The 17,645-nt window shown below is 49.1% G+C and overlaps 1 pseudogene; it reads left to right on the top strand.

Annotated features, from left to right (window-relative positions):
• The window catches only part of LOC148138170 (uncharacterized), a 35,788-nt pseudogene extending 18,766 nt beyond the window's left edge, over positions 1 to 17,022 (top strand).
• Positions 17,023 to 17,645: the final 623 nt, after the last annotated feature.

Genomic DNA, 17,645 nt, shown 5'->3' with positions numbered 1-17,645 from the left:
TGAGCGTTTGCATGTGCGGGACGGTCCGTGCAAGCTTTGGAGTGGAAGGAAGATCTGTTCAAGTGTGAGTCTGTGGATCGGAAAGGGTCGATTCAAGTATGTGAGAGTTTGTGTGAGTGTGGGTGTGTGGGAGGATGGTCTGGGTTGGTGTGAAGGGGCGTGAGTGCATGCGTGTGAAAGAAGGTCCATATAAGTATGTGTAAGTGAATGTATGCATGAGGAGGAGCTGTGTAAATATCTGCAATTGTGTGAGTGCGGGAAAGGACATGTCTAAATGTGCCTGAGTGTGTGAGTATGGGAGAACGTCTGCGTAAGTGCGTGGGCGTGAGAGTGTGGGAGAGGGTTTGTTTAATTTTGTAGAGTGTGGGAGTGTGGGGAAATGACTGTGTTAGCGTGAGTGTGAGAGTATGGGAGAGAGTCTGTGTAAGTGTGTATGGGTGTGGGAAAAACATCAGTGTAAGCATGAGTGTGAGCGTGTCGGAGTGGGTCTGTGTAAGTGTGTATGAGTGTGGAAGTGTTGGAGAATGTCCGTGTAAGCGTGAGTGTGTGAGTGTGGGAGAGATTCTGTCTTAGTGCATGATGGTGACAATCTGGGAATGGTTGTGTAAGCGCCTCTGTGTGTGTGAGTTTGTCTGACAGGATCTGTGTTATTGTGTGTGAGTGACACTGTTTGTTGGAGGAGTGTGTGTGCATATGTGCGTGTGTATATGTGAGTGTTTGTGTGGGAGAGAGTCTGTGTAAATGTCTCTGAGTGAGTGAGTGTGTGGATGAGGATCTGCTTAAGTGTGTGCGAGTATGTATGCGTGAGTGTTGGAGGATGGTTTGTGTAAGTATGCACAAGTGTTTAAGTGTTGGTGAGTGTCTGTCAGTTTGTGTTATTGTATGGGAGAATGTGTTATTGTATTTGAGTTTATGCATGTTTAGAAGGTGTGTTTGGGTAAGTGTGCATGTGTATATGTGAGTGTGTGTGCGAGCGTGTATTAGTGTATGCAGGTTTGTGCGTGCATGTGGGGGAGGTTGTGTAAGTGCGTATGTGAGTGTGTGCGCACGTGTGGGATTAGGGTTTGTACCAGTGTGTGCGTGAGTGTGGATAGAAGGGCTTTTCATTCATTCGTGGGTCTTGGGTGTCAGGGTGGTGATTGAAATGGAGGGGAACTTCCCGAGTGTGGTGTTTCCTAATACCTACAACCCTTGTACTTCTAATTGAAGGTGGTAGTGCTTTTTAAATCGCTGTTTCAGGACTTTTGAGGAATTTGTTGTGTAAGTGCAAGTGTTTGTGTGTGTATTTGAGTGCGTAGATGGAGGTTCTATGTGAGTCTGCATGAGTGGGTGTTTGAGTGTGTGTGTCTCTGCTTGTGCGTGTCCATGTGAGGATGTGAGGATGTGCTTGAGTGTGTGAGCGCAAGAGTGAATGTGTGGGTGTCTTTGACAATGTGAGTGTAAGTTTGTGAGTGTTTGTTGCAGACGTGTGTCTTTGTGTGAGGATAGGAGTGAGTATGTCGAAGAAGGGTCTGTGTAAGTGTGTGTGATGGTTTGGGACGATGATCTGTCTTAGTGTGTGAGGATGAGACTGTGGGAAGGTTACTGTAAGCGCCTGTGCGTGTGTGAGTTTGTCGGAGAGGAACTGTGTTATTGTGTGAAAGTGTCACTGTGTGTGGGAGGAGTGTGTGCACATATGTATGTGTGTATATGTGAGTGTCTGTGTGCGAGAGAGTCTGTGTAAGCGTGTGATTGGGTGAGTGTGTGTATTTATGTGTGAGTGTGGGAGGGCGTCCGTGTGAGTGTGTGTGTGATTGTGCTAGTGTGAGTGTATGTATGTGTGCGTGTTTGATTGTTGTAAGAGCGTGTGTGAGGGGCTATTTCGTGCTTGTGGGGTTACCGGTAGTGTGACTAGCAACAGAGATCATGGTTGAGGCCATCCTGGCGGTCGGGACTTGAGATACAGCGTCTGCTGAGTCACATGCGTGATTATTACCCACGGCAGAATGATTCTATCTAAACAACAGCGGGGTGCTGTGTGTATGAGGGGTGTGTGTGGTGTTTGTGTGTGTACGTGTGGGAGGTGTGTGTGTATATGTGTGTGTGTGTGTCTGTGTTTTCGTGTGTGCGTGAGTGAGGGGTAGCGTGTGTGTGAGTGTGTGTCTGGGTGTGTATCTTTGTGTGAGGGTGTATGTGTGTGGGGGGTACGTGTGTCGCGGTGCAAGCATGTGTGTGTGTGAGGGGTGTGTTTGTGTGTGTTGGGTGAGGTATGTGTGTCCGTGTATGCGTGTGTGTGCGAGTTTGTTTGTGGATGTGGATGTGTGGGGTTGTGTGGGTAAGGTGTGTATGTTTGTGTATCCGGGTGAGTGGGTATCTGTGTGTGTCGCTGGTGCGCGTGAGTGGGTGTGCAGGAGTGTGGGCATGTGGGTTTTGTGTTAGTCTCTCGGTGTGTGTCTATGTGTATGTGGTTGAGAGTGAGTGTGTCTTTGCGTTTTGTGGGTCTGTGTGTCTGCGTGTCTGTGTATCTGTGTGTGTGTGTCTGTGCGTCTGTATGTCTGTGCCTGTGTGTGTGTGTGAATATATATTAGTTCATACATGTGTGATGACTAACCACAGCAGACTCTTTGAGTCCATATAAACAACAGCAGTGTGCCAGCCTGCTCATTGTAGCTCGGAGCAGCAATCCTAACGATGTGGACATTTCCAATATTGATTGTTTGTGTCCTGGTGCTGGCGGAGCCCAACACTGCTGACAGGGAACTGCGAAGCGGCATTTATTTGGGAGGTCAGTGCAAATCGGAGAGAAGACTCTGGATGTGGGTGTAGGGGAGAAAACAAGGTTGCCATTCTGCCCGTTCAGCCTGTGCTGCCTTTTATTTGCGTCAGGGCTGCTTTGGTTTGTTTCTGCGGCATCTCAGGTCGGTTCTGTTAAGGTGAAAAAGTGCAGCGCAATCAAAAGCTTCTTCACTGCTCTTTGCTGAGTAACCGTGTGTTCGGTTTCTTAAACAGGATTGTATACAACTAGAGGGCTCAGGGCTTTGGTAAATGATGCAGAAATGCAGTGAGGAAAGAAAACCGCCCTCACTGAGGGGTTTGGGGAGCGAACGACCTGCAAAGGGGAGCTGGGGAGTGCGAACAGAAGCCTCTATGACGAAATAATATGGAAAGGAATGACAAGGAAACAACGGAATGGCGCTGGGTGAACTGCCCACTTGCTGAGCTGGCATGTACAAGCTTGGCCGAACTGCCTCCTTCTGTGTTGCGGGTGATTCCGTATCATTATAATTATATCCCCGTTCAGACATCCTTCACTCCTTCCTCACTCTCCTCCCCCCACCAACAGAGAGGCTGCTGTGAACATTACCTTTCTAAGATAATTAGGTGTAGGGAATACAAATAGGCTGCATGGCCCATCTACTCTGGTCCGCTGTTGAAGAAGATCGTTGCTGAACTGACCATCCACAATTACATCCTCAGGGCTCTCCGCAACACCTATGATCCCTTCCCTGATTACAGATCTCCCTATCTCAGACCTTTCAACACACTGAATGACGGTAAGCGTGAGGCACTGGACTTTAGGGGAGATCAAATGTAAAGTAGACGTGTCCAGGGACCTGAACAGCATTGATGTACAGAGGGATCTTGGGATTCAAGTCAATGGCTCCCTGTAAGTAGCTATGCCAGTAGATAAGGTCACAAAGAAGGAATATGGCAGGATCGCCATTATTGCTCTGGTAATTGAGCACAAGAGGTACAATATCATGCTGTACCTTTATAAGAGTTTGTTTGAACAACACCTAGAACGTTCCGTTCAATGCGGATCACCACAATTACTTGAAAGATGTGAAAGCAATGGAGAGTATGCACAAGAGGATTACCCGAATGTTGCCTGGATTAGAGGACATGAACTATAAAGGATAGGGCAGAAAAACGCAGTTAAATATCACACAACCACAGGTGAGAGTCCAACAGTTTTATTTGGAAGTACTTAAATCAAATACGATTCATTCTGAATCCTATGAACCTCCCCCACATGTAAACTGACGAAGGAGTAGCGCTTCGAAAGCAAGGCTTCTAAATAAACCGTTTGGACTATGACCTGGTGTTGTCCACTTTTTAACTTTGTCCACCCCAGTCCAACACTGGCACCTCTACATCATTATGAAGTGTTTTCCCGCGAGCGGCGGAGGCTGAGGGCAGACTCGGTCGATGTCTATAAAATCATGAGATGCATAGATAGAAAGTTTTTTTTTTCCCCGAAGTTGAAATTTCTGTTACTAGAGGCTATGCATTTAAGTTGAGAGGGGGCTAGGACAATAAAAACTTCATCCTCAAATCTCCTTTAAACTGTCCCCTTCAACTCTGTCTCTCTCGCACTCGTTTTTTCTCTCTCTATCTCCGTCTTTCTCTGTCTTTCTATCTCCATTTGTCTCTCCATTTTTTTCTCTATCCCTGTCTCTGTCTCTACTACACTTTATGATCTCTCTTTCCCTCCATCACTATCCTTAGCTCTGTCTCTGCGTATCTGCATTTTCTCTCACTCTTTTTCGCCATCTCTATCCCTATCCCTCTTTGCTTCTCTTTATAATCTGTCACTATCTCTGTCTCTGCTTCTCTATCTGCCTGCCTCTCTCCTCCTATCTCTCCCTCCCTCTCTCTCTTTCTCTCGCTATCTATTTCTCGGTCTCTATCTCTCTCCCTTTAAGACTTTTTCTATAAACAAAATACTGTTTATGCAATGCCTGATGCCCGGTGCCAGAGTTTCTTTCACATAGTCCCGTTAGCACCATGGCAGATTTCTTGACATCCCAGATTCAAAATGAGTTGGTATGTTCTCTCAGAATTTTGCTTCCAATTGTTTGACCTACTCGGAGAACTGTGCACCGCTCTGATCTACAAATTAAAATGATCCCGGCTTGTGGGTCATACAGGAAAAGTTAAGGTCCCAGACTGAAAACCAGCTTGTTAGGCCAGAGGCGCCAACTTGTTTTGTTTCTGTTATCATTGAGGCTTATCCATCGATGTATTCAGAAGAGGTTCCAAGTATACAATTAACACGAAGAACATGGACATTTCTAAAATGTCAAATAGCTTACTTAAAGCACAAGAATTGTTGGGAAGATGCAATTTCATCGCTTAGATAGAAAGTTTCATTCTTTTAGAAGTCGCAAGAGCAGATGGATTATCATATCTCAGCTAACAGTCACCCCGTCTCCACACTCAATCTTCTTATTCAGCCGATTGACGAGTTGGTTTCCAATTAGCATAACGGTACATCGCCACTTTATGTGTCAGTGCTGATATCCTTAAACAAGCTCCACAATTCTGCTCTCGGTATCCCTCACTTTTACCGGCCTAAAACACAGTGCACAATTCTGATCTCAATATTTGTCCATTACACCACATATAAAAAAACCGTGCACTATTCTGTTCTCCATATCTCTCAGGTACACCATACAGAAAACATCATGAACAATTATGCTCTCAATGCCCCTCGCTTACACCACATATAATGTACAGTTCACAAGTCTTATTTCAACATTTCTCAGTTGTACCACATAAAATGTGCAGGAATGAATTCTGCTCTGAATGTCACTCAACTGCAGCAAATGTAAACAACAGTTCACAGTTCTGCGATCTGTATTTCTCAGTTTCACCACACTAAATCATTATGCACAATTCTGCTCTCGATATGACTCAATTACACCACACACTAGCACACTGCGCAGTTGTGTTCTCAGTATCGGTTAGAACAGACTTTGAGCACTTTGGATAGCTCTTCTTTCCCTGTCCCTGTGTGAAACTACACTCCACTCTGGGTTGCACCCCACTTACAGCACTGACTGTTGATAATAATTAAAAGGCGTTTTCTGTTTCACAGGTTTCTTCAGCGATTGTATGAGTTTGGGTGCAACTTGTAAACAAAGGCCGTGTGACAACAGTGAGACTACTCTCAATGGGATATGTGCCGGTAGAATGTACTGCTGTTGGAAAAGCTGATGAAGGGAAAACCAAATGTGTCACAGGGCGCGGGATGACTGAGGTTCAACTGATGCTGTCTGCCCATTCTGAAATATTATGACCCACTGTTTTCTGAAACAAGGAAATAAAATTCACTGCATTGATCACTGGTTTTGTCTGTCTCTCATTGCTCACTCCGACCAGGGTGTGCTCACATTAACCAGGAGTTAGGGTCGTGGGTGTAGGGTGGTGGAAGGGGAATGACCGAGAATGGGGATGTATATTGATTTTTTGTAGCTCGGACTTAGTTACAATCACAGTCCCATCGCTACATGACAAAATGCCATGTTCACACATTGCTTAGCATGTTCAACTCCAGCTGGAATCACAGGCTGGAGAAAATCATCATCGCGATGTCTGGATGTTCCAATCCTGTCAGAGATCAGTGTTTAGGCATCTGTGCACTGTTGGACAATCAATGCTTAGGCAGTCAGAACTGTCAGAGGGACAGTGCTGCGGAAGAGGGCTCTATTAGAGGGTCAGCGCAGACGCAAACGGTTCTGTCAGACACTCAGTGTTTAGGAAGTAATCTCACTTAGAGGCTCAATGCTGGGGAAGGAGGCTCTGTCGCATGGTCATTGCTGCGCATTACGGCACTGTCGGTGTGTCAGTGCTGAGGATGTGGGCTCAGTCAGACGTCAGTGGTGAGGCAGTGTGTGCTGTTGGAGGGTCAGTGGTTAGATAGAGTGTCTTATTGTAAGGTTAGTACTGCAGGAGCAGTGCACTGTCGGAGAGTTAGTGCTATGGGAACACAGCGCTATCGGAGGGTCAGTGCTGAGAAAGTGGGCATTGATGGAGGGACACTGCTGAGGGAGTGGCCAGTATTGGATTGGCAGCGCTGCGGGAGGCTTAGCGCTGAGGCAGTGTCACACTGTAGAGGGTCAACGCTGATACAGTGGGCATTGTTAGATGGTCAGTGCTGGTGGAGTGGTCACTGTTTGAGGGTCAGCACTGAGGGAGATCCACACTACCGTGGGTCAGTGCTGACTGTGTGCTGCACTATCGGAGGGTCCGTGCCGAAGGAGTGGGCACTGTCAGAACTTCAGTGCTGAGGGAGTGCAGCACTGTTGGGGTGGGGTCAGTGCTGAGGGAGAGGCGCATGTTCAGAGGTCAGTGTTATGTGTGTGTCGCACTGACGGAGGGCCAGTGTTGAGGGGCTGATTCAGTGGTGGACACTCAGTGTGAAGGGAGTGCCACACTGTCAGAAACGCAGTGCTGTGGGATCTCCGCACTGTCGGAGGGTAAGTGCTGAAAGAGCATGAACATTCAGAAGGTCAGTTTGGAGGGATTTCGCACTGTCAGACGGTCAGTGCGGAGGGAGTGCCATACTCTCTGTACTGAGAGAACTGGTAATGGCAGAGTGACACACTGACGGAAGTTCAGAGCAGAGGGAATACCACGCTGTCGAAAAGTCAGTACTGCCGCTCTGTCAGATGTGGAGTGCGGCATTGTCACATGTTGTGTGAGTGCCACATGGTCTGATACTCAGTGCTGAGGGTTCTCTGCACTGTCGGAGTATCAGTGTTCAGGGAGTAGACACTTTGAGAGGGTTCATGCTGAGCGAGTGTGTCATTCTCAGAGCGACAGCCCGAAGGGGATGCCACCCTGTTGAACATCTATGCTGAGGGAGCGCCGCAAGGTCAGAAGGTCAGTGCTGAGAGAGCGCCGTACTGTTGGATGGTCAGTTCTGAGTGGGCGTGGCACTTTTAAATGGTCAGCCTGAGGGAATGCCTCTCTGATGGAGGGTAATTGCTGAGGGAGTGCCGCACTGTGGGAAAATCAGTGTTGAAGGAGTGCTGCACAGTCTGAAGATTAGTGCCGAGGGATGTCCACACTGTCAGTGTAGCAGCGGTAACGGAATCAGCATTGTCGGAGGGTGAGCACTGAGGGAGTATCCTACAGTTGGAGGGTCAGTGCTGGGGGACCGCGGTTCTGTCGGAGGTTCAGTGTTGATGGAGCTTCAAGTTATTGGAGGGTCAGTGCTGAGGAACTGTGGCACTCACAGACGGTCAGTGCTGATGGCGTGCTACAATGCCAGAAGGAGAGAGCTGAGCGGGCGTTGCACTGATGGTGGGTGAGTGCAGAGAGTGTGGCGCACTGTCAGTGGCGAAGTGCATAGGAAGTGCCGCACTGTCAGTGGATCAGTCCTGAATGATTGCCGCACTGTTCGAGGGTCAGTGCTGAGAGAGTGTTACACTGTCGAAATCGCAGGAGCGAGCAAGCTCTTCATTTGCTGACTGCCAGGGTTGAGGGACAGTGGCACTGTCCTAGGGTCAGTGCTGAGGAAGGCGGGAACTGTTGGTGGGTCAGTGCAGTGCGAGCTCAGCACTGTCTGAGCGTCATTGCTGAGGAAGAGCAGCACTGTTGTATGGTCAGTGTTGTGTGAGTGAGCACACTTGAGTAGTCATAGGTATGGGTGTGGGCTCTTTCGGACGTTTAGCACAGGGGAAGTGAGCACTTTCAGACTGCGGAAGGGCCGCATTCTCGGAATCAGTGCTGAGGGAGTGTCCCACTGTTGGATGGTCAGTGTTGAGGAAATGTCTCACTGTCAGAGGGTCAGGACTGAGTGAGTTCCACAATGCCGAAGAGACAGTGCTGAGGGAACTCTGTACTATTGGAATGTTAGCGCTGAAGGATCTCCAATCGTCAGAGATTCAGTGCTGTGCGAGCACCGCACTATTGTATGGTCAGTGCTGGGGAAGTACAGGACAGTGCTGAGAGAGTACAGCCCTGTCATAGGATCATTGCTGAGTGAGTGCGCAATGCTGGAGGATCAGTGCTGATCGTCATTGCTGATGAGGTCCCGCACTATAAGGGGAAGTGCTGATGGAGCTCTGCATTGCCAGACGGTCAGTGCTGAGGCAAAATCCCAGTATCAGACGGTCAGTGCGGAGGGTGCGCTGCTCTGTCGCCGGATCAATGTTGTGGGAGTGGGCACTGTTGGAAGACCAGTGCTGAGGGAATGCTGCACTGTTGGTTGGTTAGCGGTCAGGGAGCCTCGCGCTGTCACAGGATCAGTGCTGAGGATGCGCAGCACCTCTTCTTGGTCAGGGCTGAGGGAGTGCCGCGCTGATGGAAGATCAGTGCAGAGGGAGCGCTGCATTGTTGGTGAGTCAGTGCTGAGGCATCGCCGCGCTGGCAGAAGATCAGTGCTGAGGAAGCGCAACACCATTGGTGTGTCAGTGGTGAGGGAGCTCTTAACTGATGGAGTGTCAGTGCTGATAAAATGCTACACTGTCGGAGGGTCAGCAATGGTGGAGCTCCACATTGTCGCAGGGTCAGTGACAAGAAAATGGGGCACTATTGGAGGGTCAGTGCTGAGGCAGCTCCGCATTGTCAGAGAGTCAGAGCAGAGGCAGTGTCCCACTGTCAGTGGGGCAGTGGTGATGTAATGGGGAACTGTTAGATGGTCACTGTTGAGATAGCGGCGCACTGTTGGATGGAAAGTGCTGATGGACGGTGCACCATTGCCGCGTTAGCGTTATGGGAGCACCACACTGTTGAATGTTCAGATACAAGGGAACGTCGCACCTTTGGATGGTCAGTGATGAGGGGGTTTTGCACTGCCGGAGGGACAGTGCTGAGGGAGCTCCCACTATCAGAGGGTCAGTGCTGATCGAGTTGCGCATGGTCGGATGGTCAGTTCTGAGGGAGCACAACAGTGTCGAGCGTCAATGCTGTGGGAGTGCGCAATTGGGAGGATCAATGCTGATAGAGCCCTGCACTGTTGGAAGGTCAGTGCTGAGGAAACGTAAGGTTTTCCAAGGCTCAGTGCTGAGGGTTTGTTGAACTGACACAGGGTCAGGCTGAGTGACTTCTGCTATGTTAGAGGGCAAGCGCTGAGGGTGTGTCGTACTGTTGGATGATCAGTCCTGAGGATGTGTGCCACTGTCAGCGAGTCAGTGAATGGCAAGCACGGCTCTGTCATTGATTTAGTGTTGAGGGTGCACTGCTCTGTTGGCGGGAGTGTCCCATTGTTGTAGGGTCAGTGCTGTGGAAGTGCCATACTGTCGAAGACCTCCGCACAGTTGGAGTGTCAGTGCTGCGGCAATGTGAGATTTTGGGAGCGCTGAGAGAGTGGGCACTATCAGTGGGCTGAGGGGGTCCACACTTTCAGAGTGACAGCGTTGAGGGAAGGTCAAACCATCGCAGGGTCAGGAATGAGCAATTGCTACATGGTTTCTGGTTCAGTGCTGTGTCAGTAGGCACTGTTGGAAGGTCACTGCTGAGGGAATGCCCCAACTATCGGAGGATCAGTGTGAAGAATTGCTGTACTGTTGGAATGTCAGCCCTGAGGTAGTGGGTACATTCGGACGTCAGTGTTGAGGCAGCGCCGCACTGGTGGAGACCACGCTGAACGGGTTTGACACTGTCAGAGGGCCACTGCTGAGAAAGTGTCCCATGGTTAGTGGGACAGTGCTGAAGGAACTCCGCATTGCCGGAAGCCCAGTTCCCACAGGGCTCACTGTCGGACGGTCAGTGCTGAGGGCGTGTCGTACTGTTGAAGTGTCAGTGCTGAGGCAGCTCTACAGTGTCATACAACCAGTGTGGAGCGAGTGCCGCACTGTGGGAGGTTCAGCACTGAGGAAGTGCTGCAATTGTGGACTGTCAGAACTGAGGGAATGCTGCACTGTTCGAGTGTCAGTGATGAGGAAGTGTCACACTGTCGGATTGTCTGAGCTGAAGGGGTGCCACACTGTCAGAGGGTCAGTGCTGAGGGAGATTTGCACTGTCGGAGGAGTCTGAGGAAGTGCCGTACTGGTAGACGGTTAGTGCCGAGGGAGAAGGCACTGTCGCTGGATCAGTGCTGTAGAATTGCTGCACTGTTGGATTGTCAGCGCTGAGGCAGTGGGTACTCCAGGACGGTCAGTGCTGAGGGAGCGCCGCACTGGAGGGGGACCACGCTGAAATAGTTGGACACTGTCAGAGGGTCAGTGCTGAGAAAGTGTCCCACGGTTGGTGGAACAGTGCTGCAGGAACTCTGCATTGTCTGAGGCCCAGTGCTTACAGGGCTCACATTCGGACGGTAACTGCTGAGGGCGTGCCGCAATGTTGAAGGGTCAGTGCTGAGGCAGCTCCGCACTGTCATAGGGTCAGTGCTGAGCGAGTGGCACACTGTGAGAGGTTCCGCACTGTGGAAGTGCTGCACTGTTGGAGTGTCAGAGCTGAGGGAGTGCTACACTGTTCGAGTCCCAGCGCTGAGAAAATGTCACACTGTCGGACTGTCTGATTGGGCATCGTCAGCGACTCAGTGCTGAGGTAGTGGAAAAATCGTCGGGTCAGCTTTGAGGGAACATTGCACTGTTGGAGGGCCAGCGCTGAAGGAGCATTGCACTCTCAGAAGGTCAGTGCTGAGGTAGCGTTGCACTGTTGGAGGGTCAGTGCTGAGGGTACTCAGCACTATTGGGCAGTCAGTTCTGAGGGAGCGCCACAGTGTCGGAGGGTCAATGCTGAGTGAACGCTGCAGTGTCGGTGTCAGTACTGAGGGAGTGCAGCACTGTCAGAGGGTCAGTTCTCTGGGAGTGCTGCACTGTTGGAGGATCAAGGTTGAGGGTGTGTCACACTGTGAGAGGGTCATTGCTGACTGAAATCCTCACTGTTGGAGTTTCACTACTGAGGGTCGGAAGGTGAGTGCTGAGCGACTTGGCACTGTCAGAAGTTCAGTGCTGAGGCAGTGGGCACTGTTGGAGGGTCTGTGCTGAGTGATTAGGCACTGTCAGATGGTCAGCACTGAGGGTGATGGTACTATCACATGGTCAGGGCTGTGAGAGCTCCACACTATTGGAGTGACCGTGCTCTGGGAGGTGGGTGAAACCATTTAGTTGTTTACCACAGAGGGCTGATGATGCTGGGTTATTCAAAATATTGAAGACTGACAAAGAGAGAGTGATTCATAAACAGTGAGGGAATTGGGGGTTAATGGGGGAAGACAGGGAAGGTGCAGCAGTGGTTAGTCAGATCAGGTGTGGTCCCATTAAATGTCACAACAGAATGTGATGTCCTGAAAGGCTTACCTCTGCTCCTGTGGTGGGAAATATTCTCTTGATTTCTGTCTACCAGGAATGTGTGTAGCAATTTCAGTCAGTGGTTAGTACTGCTGACTCGCAGAGCCAGGCATATGGGTGACTGTCAGATTCGAACTTGCAGATTCTCCCTGTGTCCGCATGGGTTTCCTCCGGCTGCTGCTGTTTCCTCACACAGTTCAAAGATGTGCAAGCTCAGGTGGACTGTGGACGTGCACTTCGGAGTAAAGAAGGCGAAGCAGGGGATATAATCCTGACATATGAGCAAGGAAAATGTTTCATAGGAAAATCTACTGGAAAAAATCAGTGAGAGCAGAATCCAGAATCAGAAGTGCAAATCGGTGTGAAGGCTGTCGAAAAAGAAACCAGACAGCAACAGTGAAAAAGTGAGAGACAGACAGAGACAGCAAGAGAGATCGAGAGCAAGAGACAGTGTGTGTAAACATCAAAGAGAGGAATGAGAGAGAATAAGAGAATTGTAGAGAGCCAGACAGCGAAACAAAGAGCACGACAGACAGAGACAGAAAGTCAGAACGTTTGAGAGAGTAAGAAACTACGGGAAGAATGACAGACACGGAAAGTTAAAGATACAAGGAATTCAGAGAGAGTGAGACGCGGTAAGTGAAAGGGAGCGACTCATATTGTTACATAGTAAGTGAGACTGAGTTGAGAGAAAGTGATTGAGTCAGTGTGAGTAACTGTGAGAAGCAACAGTGAAAGAGATGAGAGAATGAGAAATACATATAGAATTAAGCATAGATGTTAACGGAGTGACAGCAAGAGTGCCAGAGAGACTGTGAAAGACAAAGATTCAGCAATATATGAGAGAAAAGAGAAATTATGAGAGAAATGAGCGAGTGAAAGTCAGAAAGACAGGGACATACAAACAGAGCAAGGTAGAATGACAGAGTGAGAAAGATGAGAAGGTGTGAGACAGCAAGACAGAGGTACAGGCACAGTAAGAAAGAAAAAGAGAGTGACAGCCAGAGGCAGTGAGCAATAAAACAGGGAATCATAATGTGAGAGAAAGACAGAGAGTGAGAGACATAAGAATGACATAGTGAGAGTGAAATAGAAACATAATTGACAGTATGAGGTCAAGACAGAAACAAAATGAGAGACAGAGAGAGACGTTGGGAGTCTTTGCCGATATTGACAGTCCGATTGTTCCTGCCATCTTTCTGTTACCAGTTTGGAAGGCCACGGCTCTCGCTTGCCACTTGACATGGGACTGTTAGAGACCATTCCCATGGAAGTTGGTTTGTAAACAGTGTCATATTCGCTCTGCCCTCTCCAGGCTCAGAGGAGCTGACCACAGGATGAAGGGAGTATTCCTATTCCCCCTGCTTGAACTCCTGGACCTGTTTCTGCCTCGGGCCGGTCTTTAGCCACAGAGGAAATTCATCGAACAAGGTGAGTCTCTACCGCGTGGGGGGATGTGGGTGGGAGGTTATCGAAAGTCTGGCTCTCGGATTGAAAGTACACTGCTGGCTTTAGCTGATTTCACACAGCCCCGCTGGCCCCAGGCACCCTCCATTCCCTGTCAGTCCCTCTCTGATACTGCCTTTTCCTAGCTTGGCACTGAGGCTTTGTGGAACAGAGAAACAAACAAATAGACACACAGCCAGAGAGAAACACACACACACAACCAAAGGCATATCACCTGAGAGCAGGAGTCGGCCGATTCCGTACTTCAATATGCTGAAAGGTGATCATCTCACTCAACGTCAATTTCCCACTTGCAACGCACACCCTTGATGCCTTTAAAACTACAAAATAAAAACTTTCTCCTGCGCATCAGCACAAGTCACTGTGACACTCTAGCATCCACCCACATATGCTGGCACACCCTACCGTTCAGGCACAGCCTGTGTGAATAGATAGCAATCATTGAATTCGATATCCGCGTTGGAGCTTCACAACAGAGCAAGTCGGAGACACAGGTTTGTCAGGCGCGCTGTGGAGCAGGTTTAGAGGTTTATTTTATGGACGTAGTGGTAGACTCCAAATGCCTCACATCCACACTCTGTCCGAACCTAGAAAAAAGATGCAGAGTCAAAAACCTTTCATGAGTGTGTGTTTGCAGAGACGAAAGTCTTACGTGCGCGATCCCCATGACCGTATTGGCTCCCACTGCCGGCTGTTCAGGTTTCACCATCAGTTATTCTGACGTGGTGTGCGAGTGGGTTGAGAAGAATCCTGGTTAATCCTCGGCCTCGCTGGTTTCGTTCGCAGATACTAGAGCCACATGTGAAGTGTTGAGAGGCCTGTGCCGAGAGCAGACCTGCCGAGGAGACGAGCTGAAGATCAGAGCTAACTGCTACCGGGGCACCCATTGATGCCGGGCGAAGGAGTTGGTGATGTTGGATCTGCTGATGACCCAGATGCTCCATCTTCCATCTGTGAAAGTGCAATGGCCTGGATATGGTGGGATCGTGGAGATGGCACTCCCAGCTCCCAAGCATTCCATTTTTACACAGCTTAGCTTGGTACTCAAGACTCCTACAGCCTTATTACCCTGCCATCTGTCATACCGGCAATACATATTGAGGATAGTGCCTGTCAATCGATCTCTTCCTCTTTCTCTGTGTCTTATTGATCCATTCGGAATGCTCAAAGGTGGGGAAGGATTGGATATGAGCACATGCAACGACACACCCTCACACATCCACCCACATCTACACACACACCCATACATACACACACACACGCGCTAACACAAACTCGCACAAACACACACCAGTACCCACATGCACACGCATATCCATTCACACACACGCAGACACACCAACACATACACGCACTCACAAACACAAACTCACACACGCACCCACATATGCTCACACCGACACCCACACACATGTCCCCTCAAACATCGACAACTGCACACACACTCACACACACATTCACACATTTTCAAACACATCCACATGCACACAGACACAAACACACACACACACGCACATGCACAGACAAACACACCGCACAGACACTCACACACACGCCCACACACAGCAACGCACATGCACTCAAATGTACACACAGACACATTCACACACACAGACACATCCACCTACCCAGATGCACACACACACAGGCAAGTGCGTGCGCAACCACCCACCCACACACAAACACCCACAAGCGCATGCACACATTCACAAACACACACCTACAGACACACAACTGCACACCCACACACATCCCTCACACACAAACACACAAATACAAATTCACACACCCCCCCACGCCCAATGACACACACCGTCACACATCCACGCACTCACCTACACACAACCACATACACACCCATATTCACATCCACTCATCCACAGCCATTCACGGACACACACCCACACGCACCACAACACCACACACGCCACACACACGTACACACTAAGCACCCATACATACCCACACACATAGCCACACACACTCACTCAAACGGACACGCATTCACACACAGACACCGCACCTCCGCACACTCCACACGTACAGAACACACAGTCATTGTCATACACCTATTAAACCCACACCATCCCACACTCACACATACAACCCAACAAACGCACATCCACCCACATGCATCCACACACGCACACACAGTTGTATCCGTGGTGTAGAATTGATGGAAATCATCCCCCAAATGCTACATGTTGGAAGGAGATGCAAGAGGACTAAGGATAGATCGTTTTTGCTACTCATTTGAAAATGATTATGTAAATCATCTTTTGAAAATACTTAACACTCTGATTGATAGTTTTTCGTCTGTAAAGGGTGATTTTTTTACAAATCCTGGGACTACGATTTGCTGATGGTACGACGACACTGCTCAACCATGTTTCACTTACATGTCAGTAGACGTTAGACAGGCTGAATGGACATCCCCGCGCCAAACATTATTGTGGCAGACTCTTCACTCAGAGATGTATCCGGTAAAAGAAAAAATATTATGTATTTTGTTGGAAACAAACATTTCCAGCAGCATCAAGGTTGCAAGGATGAAAAGCATTGTTTCCCCCACCTTACACTGTGGTCCTCGGAAGAGCCCTTTATGTGAGATTTCAGATGATTCTATAATGTGGCAGGTGGGAGACATGGCACTCGTCTCAGCTGGCCACAACTGCGGGAAATGCACCCAACTCTAGCTCCTTGAAAACCGTGTGAGGGAATTTGAGCTGGAGCTGGATGAACTACGGATCACTCAGGAGGCTGAGGGCGTAATTGAGAGGAGTTGCCGGGAGTTGGTCAGTCCCAAGGCTCAGGACAATTATAGATGGGTTACAGTTAGTGGGAGGAAAGGGGACAGACAGACAGTGCAGAGATCCCCTGTGGACATTCCCCTCAGCAATAAGTATACCGTTTTGGATGCTGCTGGGGGGGATGACCTACTAGAGGAAAGTCATAGTAGTCAGTTCTCTGGCACTGAGCCTGACACTGTGGCAAAGCATGTAAGGGGGAAGAATAGAAAAGTATTCGTTGTAGGGGACTCGATAGTTAAGAGAATCGACAGGCGATTTTGTGGTCAGGATCGGGATTCCCGGAAGGTATGTTGCCTCCCTGGTGCCAGGATCCGGATGCCTCTGATTGGGTGTATAAGGTTCTAAAAGGTGAGAGCGAACAGCCAGAAATCGTGTTACATAGTGGCACTAATGATAGAGCCAGAAAAAGGATTGAGAATATAAAAAGTGATTTCAGGGTGTTAGGATGGAATCTGCAAAGCAAGACGAACAGAGTAGTGTTCTCTAATTTGCTTCCAGTGCCACGAGATAACAAGGCGAGGAACAGGGAGCGGGCGCAGCCTAACACGTGGCTGCGTAGCTGGCGTATTAGGGAGGGCTTCAGATATGTAGATAATTGGGATGCCTTCTGGGGAAGGTGGGACCTGTACAAGAAGGACGGTTTGCATCTGAACTGGAAGGGGACCAATGTCCTGGGTGGAAGGTTTGATGGAACAGTTCGAGAGGTTTTATACAACTATGGCAGGGGGGTGGGAACCTGAGCTGTATACCGGAGGTGAGAGTTGATGCAGATGATGCAATAGCAAGAGGTAAACCAGCTAGTGGGAAGGATTTTCCTGGAAAGGAACCAAGGAATCAGTTAAAGTGTGTTTGTTTTAACGCAAGGAATATCAGGAATAAAAGTGACGAGCGTAGAGCATGGATCAGTACCGGGTGCTATAATGCTGTGCCATAACACAGACATGGGTTTCTCAGGGGCAGGAATGGTTGCTGGAAGTTCAAGGGTTTAGAGCATTTAAAAAGAATAGGGAGGGGCGAAAAGAGGAGGGGATGTAGCACTACTAATCAGAGAGGGTATCACAGCTACGGAAGCTTCCATTGTCGAGGAAGATCTGCCTCCCGAGTGAGTATGGGTGGCAATTAGGAACACCAAGGCAGCAGGCACCACGTCAGGGGTTTACTACAGGCCCCCGAATAGCAGCAGGGAGATGGAAGAAAGCATAGGTCGGCAGATTTTGGAAACGTGTGGACGTCATACGGTTGTTGTAATGGGTCTCTTTAACTTTCCCAATATTGATTGGAACCTCCTTCGAGCAGAAGATTTGAATGGTGCAGTTTTTGTAAGGTGTGTTGAGGAGGGTTTCCTAACTCGGTACGTTGAGAT

This window comes from Chiloscyllium plagiosum, unplaced genomic scaffold (assembly GCF_037043375.1).
Source record: "Chiloscyllium plagiosum isolate Xiang-an unplaced genomic scaffold, Cpla_swu_hap1 HiC_scaffold_41, whole genome shotgun sequence".
Lineage (NCBI taxonomy): Eukaryota > Metazoa > Chordata > Chondrichthyes > Orectolobiformes > Hemiscylliidae > Chiloscyllium > Chiloscyllium plagiosum.
The sequence above is the reverse complement of the archived record's forward strand: the minus strand, read 5'-3'. Positions and strand labels throughout refer to the sequence as shown.